Here is a 7,345-nt window from a genome sequence, read left to right as displayed (position 1 = left end):
GCCATGGTCGCCTCCGGAGTGATGAGTGAGTAGTTCACCCCTGGACTATGGGTCCATAGCAGTAGCTAGATGGTTGTCTTCTCCTCATGTGCTTCATTGTCGGATCTTGTGAGCTGCCTAACATGATCAAGATCATCTATCTGTAATTCTATATGTTGTGTTTGTCGGGATCCGATGGATAGAGAATACTATGTTATGTTGATTATCAATCTATTACCTATGTGTTGTTTATGATCTTGCATGCTCTCCGTTATTAGTAGAGGCTCCGGCCAAGTTTTTGCTCTTAACTCCAAGAGGGAGTATTTATGCTCGATAGTGGGTTCATGTCTCCGTGAATCTGGGGAGTTGAGAAACCTCTAAGGTTATGGATGTACTGTTGCCACTAGGGATAAAACATTGATGCTATGTCCGAGGATGTAGTTATTGATTACATTACGCACCATACTTAATGCAATTGTCTGTTGTTTTGCAACTTAATACTGGAAGGGGTTCGGATGATAACCTGAAGGTGGACTTTTTAGGCATAGATGCATGCTTGGATAGCGGTCTATGTACTTTTTCGTAATGCCCAATTAAATCTCACAATATTCATCATATCATGTATGTGCATTGTTATGCCCTCTCTATTTGTCAATTGCCCGACTATAATTTGTTCACCCAACATGCTATTCATCTTATGGGAGAGACACCTCTAGTGAACTGTGGACCCCGGTCCATTCTTTTACATCGAATACAATCTACTGCAATACTTGTTCTCATTGTTTTCTGCAAACAATCATCATCCACACTATACATCTAATCCTTTGTTACAGCAAGCCGGTGAGATTGACAACCTCGCTGTTTCGTTGGGGCAAAGTACTTTGGTTGTGTTGTGCAGGTTCCACGTTGGCGCCGGAATCTCCGGTGTTGCGCCGCACTACATCCCGCCGCCATCAACCTTCAACGTGCTTCTTGGCTCCTCCTGGTTCGATAAACCTTGGTTTCTTTCTGAGGGAAAACTTGCTGCTGTGCGCATCATACCTTCCTCTTGGGGTTCCCAACGAACGTGTGAGTTACACGCCATCAGCTTCTAAGATAGAAAGAAGTAGGTAAACTGACTCAACATAAAGTAAAAGAAAGGACCTTCGCAGAGGGAAGGAGGGATTACTCATGTGCTAGAGCTTTTTATTTTGAAAACATGGAAACAATTTTGTCAACGGTAGTAATAATTCATATGTGTTATGCATAAAACCTCCTATAAGTTGCAAGCCTCATGCATCGAATACCAATAGTGCTCGCACCTTGTCCTAATTAGCTCGGATTTCCATGGATTATCATTGCATTACATATGTTTCAACCAAGTGTCACAAAGGGGTACCTCTATGCCACCTGTACAAAGGTCCAAGGAGATCAATCGCATTTGATTTCTCGATTTTGATAGATCTCAACTTGAGGACATCCATACCGGGACAACATAGAAAACAGATAATGGACTCCTCTTTTATGCTTTAAGCATTCAACAACAGATAATATTCTCATAAGAGATTTGAGGATTAATGTCCAAGCTGAAACTCCCACCATGATACATGGCTTTGGTTGGCGGCCCAATGTTCTTCTCTAACAATATGCATACTCAAACCATTCAACTCATGGAAAATCTCCCTTACTTCAGACAAGACGAACATGCATAGCAACTCACATGATATTCAACAAAGGTGTAACAGGTTGATGGCGTCCCCAGAAACATGGTTACCGCTCAACAAGCAACTTATAAGAAATAAGATACATAAGCAGCATATTCATTACCACAATAGTTTTTTAGGCTACTTTCCCATGATCCATGTATTGCAAAGACAAAGAATGAAATTTTTAAAGGTAGCACGCAAGCAATTTACTTTGGAATGGCAGAAAAATACCACATAGTAGGTAGTTATGGTGGACACAAATGGCATAAGTTTTGGCTCAAGGTTTTGGATGCACGAGAAGCATTCCCTCTCAGTACAAGGCTTTGGCTAGCAAGGTTGTTTGAAGCAAACACAAGTATGAACCGGTACAATAAAACTTACATAAGAACATATTGCAAGCATTATAAGACTCTACACTGTCTTCCTTGTTGTTCAAACACTTTTACCAGAAAATATCTAGACTTTAGAGAGACCAATCATGCAAACCAAATTTCAACAAGCTCTACGGTAGTTCTCCACTAATAGGTTTAAACCACATGATGCGAGAGCTTAAACATGATCTACTTGAGAGCTCAAAACAATTGCCAAGTATCAAATTATTCAAGACAATATACCAATTACCACATGAAGCATTTTCTGTTTCCAACCAAATAGCAATAAATGAAGCGGCTTTCAACCTTCGCCATGAACATTAAAAGTAAAACTAAGAACACCAGTGTTCAATATGAAAAAGCGGAGCGTGTCTTTCTCCAATACAAGGAATGCTAGGATCCGAATTTATTCAAACATAAACAAAAATAAAAGCACACAAACGCTCCAAGTAAAGCACATAAGATGTGACGGAATAAAAATATAGTTTCACTAGAGGTGACCTGATAAGTTGTTGATGAAGAAGGGGATGCCTTGGGCATCCCCAAGCTTAGATGCTTGAGTCTTCTTGAAATATGCAGGGATGAACCACGGGGGCATCCCCAAGCTTAGACTTTTCACTCTTCTTGATCATATTATATCATCCTCCTCTCTTGATCCTTGAAAACTTCCTCCACACCAAACTCAAAACAATCTCATTAGAGGGTTAGTGCATAATAAAAAATTCACATGTTCAGAGAGGACACAATCATTCCCAACACTTCTGGACATTACCCAAGGCTACTGAAATTTAATGGAGCAAAGAAATCCACTCAAACACAGTAAAGGAGGCAATGTGAAATAAAAGGCAGAATCTGTCAAAACAGAACAGTCCATAAAGATGAATTTTTTTCGAGGCACTTAGCATGCTCAGATGAAGAAGCTCAAATTGAATGAAAGTTGAGTACGTATCTGAGGATTACTCATTAATTTTTGCAGATTTTTTAGATTCTCCTACAGAGAGATCAACTCAAATTCGTGACGACTAAAAATGCTGTTTCTACGTAGAAAGCCAAATCTAGTATCAACTTTACTATCAAAGACTTTACTTGGCACAACAATGCAATAAAGTAAAGATACAAATGTATTGCTACAGTAGTAACAAGCACCTTGACTCAAATATAAAACAAAAATTTCAGAAACAAAATAATGGGTTGTCTCCCATAAGCGCTTTTCTTTAACGCCTTTCAGCTAGGCGCAGAAAGTGTAAATCAAGTAATATCAAGAGAAGAACCATTAACAGAGGAGTTGGGGGTTTTCTCAACAATGCATTGTATCTTATCTATGTAAGTTTCAGAAGCCCCTCTTTTATTACTTTTAGGCTTACTATCCTCCTCAAATAAATTTTCAGGAACAATCCAATCAATTTTTTTTCTAGTGCCTCATGCATTCGTATGAGTTTATAAGTTATTGGTACTTTAGTATCCCCCTCACAATTGGCTTTATTAGTGTACTTTAGTCTATCTTTTCCATCTTTTCAAGGGTACTTGCAAAATTGGTATAAAATCCAAGCATCTTATGTTGAATAAAGACTTTTCTAGCTTCTCTAGCTACATCACCAAATTCTTTAAGAAGGGTTTCTAAAACAAAATAATTCTTCTCTCCTTCTTCCATATCACAGAGTGTAAGAAACATGTGTTGCATTATAGGATTAAGATTAACAAATCTAGCTTCCAACATGTGCATTAAAGAGGCAGTAGCAATTTCATAATTAGGAGCAAGTTCCGCCAAGGATCTATCTTCAAAATCTTTAACCTTACTAACATGAGTGGAAAATTCTTCTATATTATCTCTTCCAATGATAGACCCACGCCCTACTGATATATCTTTCAAAGTGAACTTAGGGGCAAGCATGATGAAATAAGCTAAGGTAAACTGATAAATAAAGTAAATGCAAGTAACTATTTTTTTTGTGTTTTTAATATAAAGAAAGCAAACAAGACAGGAAATAAAATAAAGAAAGACAATAAACAAAGTAAAGAGATTGGATGTGAGAGACTCCCCTTGCAGCGTGTCTTGATCTCCCAGGCAACGGCGCCAGAAATTAGCTTGATGACGCGTGAAGCACACGTCCGTTGTGAACCCCAAGAGGAAGGTGTGATGCGTACAATAGCAAGTTTCCCTCAGTAAGAAACCAAGGTTATCGAACCAGTAGGAGATGAAGGCCACGTGAAGGTTGTTGGTGAAGGAGTGTAGTACGGCGCAACACCAGGGATTCCGGCGCCAACGTGGAACCTGCACAACACAATCAAAATACTTTTCCCCAACTTAACAGTGAGGTTGTCAATCTCACCGGCTTGCTGTAAACAAAGGATTAAACGTATGGTGTGGAGAATGATGTTTGTTTGCAAAGAACAGCGAGAGACCAATGATTGCGGTAGGTTGTATTTCAGATGTAAAAGAATGGACCGGGGTCCACAGTTCACTAGTGGTGTCTCTCCAATAAGAAATAGCATGTTGGGTGAACAAATTACAGTTGGGCAATTGACAAATAGAGAGGGCATAACAATGCATATACATATCATGATGAGTACTATGAGATTTACTTAGGGCATTACGACAAAGAACATAGACCGCTATCCAGCATGCATCTATGCCTAAAAAGTCCACCTTCGGGTTAGCATCCGCACCCCTTCCAGTATTAAGTTGCAAACAACAGACAATTGCATTAAGTATTGTGTGCGTAATGTAAACAATACAAATATCCATAGACAAAGAATTGATGTTTTATCCCTAGTGGCAACAACACATCCACAACCTTAGAACTTTTTGTCACTTTCCCAGATTCAATGGAGGCATGAACCCACTATCTAGCATAAATACTCCCTCTTGGAGTCACAAGTATCAACTTGGCCAGAGCCTCTACTAGCAATGGAGAGCATGCAAGATCATAAACAACACATATATGATAGATCGATAATCAACTTGACATAGTATTCCATATTCATCGGATCCCAACAAACACAACATGTAGCATTACAAATAGATGATCTTGATCATGATAGGCAGCTCACAAGATCTAAACATGATAGCACAAGAGGAGAAGACAACCATCTAGCTACTGCTATGGACCCATATTCCAAGGATGAACTACTCACGCATCGGTCCGGAGGCGGGCATGGTGATGTAGAGCCCTCCGGTGATGATTCCCCTCTCCCGGCGAGGGTGCCGGAGGCGATCTTCGAGAATCCCCGAGATGGGATTGACGGCGGCAGCGTCTCGGTAACTTTTCTCGTATCGTGGCTCTCGATACTAGGGTTTTCGCGACGGAAGGATTATATAGGCGAAGGGGCGAGTCGGGGGACGCTCGAGGGGCCCACCCCATAAGGCGGCGCGGCCAGGGGTGGGGCCGCGCCCCCCTATGGTGTGGCCGCCTCGTCGCCCCTCTTCGTCTCCTCTTCGGTGTTCTGGAAGGCTCCGTGGAAAATAAGACCATGGGATTTTGTTTCGTCCAATTTCGAGAATATTTCCTTGTAGGATTTCTGAAACCAAAAACAGCAGAAAACAGGAACTGGCGCTTCGGCATCTTGTTAATAGGTTAGTGCCGGAAAATGCATCAAAATGATATAAAGTGTATATAAAACATGTGAGTATTGTCATAAAACTAGCATGGAACATAAGAAATTATAGATACGTTTGAGACGTATCAGGTGGTTATAAAGATGGGATTAAGTATTCGGAAAGTGTGAGTTGATGCATATGGATCAAGAGTGGGATTTGTCCATCCCGATGACGGATAGATATACTCTGGGCCCTCTCGGTGGAATTTCGTCTAATTAGCTTGCAAGCATGTGACTAGGTCAGAAGAGATGACATACCACGGTACGAGTAAAGAGTACTTGTCGGTAACGAGGTTGAACTAGGTATGGAGATACCGATAATCGAACCTCGGACAAGTAAAGTATCGCGTGACAAAGGGAATCGGTATCGTATGTGAATGGTTCTTTCGATCACAAAGTCATCGTTGAATATGTGGGAGCTATTATGGATCTCCAGGTCCCGCTATTAGTTATTGATCGGAGAGGAGTCTCGATCATGTCCGCATAGTTCTCGAACCGTAGGGTGACACACTTAAGGTTTGATGTCGTTTTAAGTAGATATGGAATATGGAATGGAGTTCGAATGTTGTTCGGAGTCTCGGATGGGATCCGAGGACATCACGAGGAGTTCGGAATGGTCCGGAGAATAAGATTCATATATAGGAAGTCACTTTCCAAGTTTGGAAATGCTCCGGTGCATTTATGGAAGGCGCTAGAATGTTCTAGAACCTTCCGGAAGAAATCACCATGGAAGGTGGAGTCCCGGATGGACTCCACCAACCCTAGCCGGCCAGCCAAAGGGGAAGGTGGAGTCCATGGTGGACTCCACCTCCATGGCTGGCCATAGGGGAAGGAAAGGGAGCAATCCCACTTCCCCTAGGTTTCACCCATATGGAAGTTTTTGAGTTGGACTCTTATTCGGATTTTGGGCAAACCCTTGGGGGTTCCACCTATATAAAGAGAGGGAGAGGGAGAGGGCTGGCTACACCACTTGGCTGCACCACCAAGGGGCTCCCTGGCCGGCGCCCCAAGCCCCCTCTCTCCCAAACCCTAGCTACTCCCTCCTCCTTCTTCTCCCACAGCGCTTACGGCGAAGCCCTGCCGGAGCTCTCCACCACCACCGTCACCACGCCGTCGTGCTGGCAGGATTCCGAGGAGGATCTACTACATCCGCTGCCCGGTGGAACGGGGAGAAGGACGTCGTCATCAACACCGAACGTGTGACCGAGTACAGAGGTGCTGCCTGACTGTGGCACCGTCAAGATCTTCTACGCGCTTTTGAAAGCGGCAAGTGATCGACTACATCAACAACGAGATCTAATCTCGTAGGCTTTGGAATCTTTGAGGGTTAGTCTCATGATCTTCATCTCGTTTCTACCATCTACTAGATTAGATCTTGGCTTGTTATTCATTCTTGCGGTAGGAAATTTTTTGTTTTCTATGCTACGAATCCCATCAGTGGTATAAGAGCCGTTTCTATGCATAGATTGGTTGCACGAGTAGAACACAATGGTTTTTGTGGGCGTTGATGCTTTTGTTGTTTTCAGTTAGTGTACTTTGCATCTTGCGGGATGGTGGGATGAAGCGGCCCGGGCTAACTTTACATGACCGCGTTTCATGAGACTTGCTCCACGCTTGACATGCAACTTGTATTGCATAAGTGGCTTTGCGGGTGTCTGTCTCTCCCACCATAGCGAAGATTCAATCTACTCTTTCTATTGACAACACTAGTAT

Source organism: Lolium rigidum, chromosome 1, assembly GCF_022539505.1.
Source record: "Lolium rigidum isolate FL_2022 chromosome 1, APGP_CSIRO_Lrig_0.1, whole genome shotgun sequence".
NCBI lineage: Eukaryota > Viridiplantae > Streptophyta > Magnoliopsida > Poales > Poaceae > Lolium > Lolium rigidum.
The sequence above is the reverse complement of the archived record's forward strand: the minus strand, read 5'-3'. Positions refer to the sequence as shown.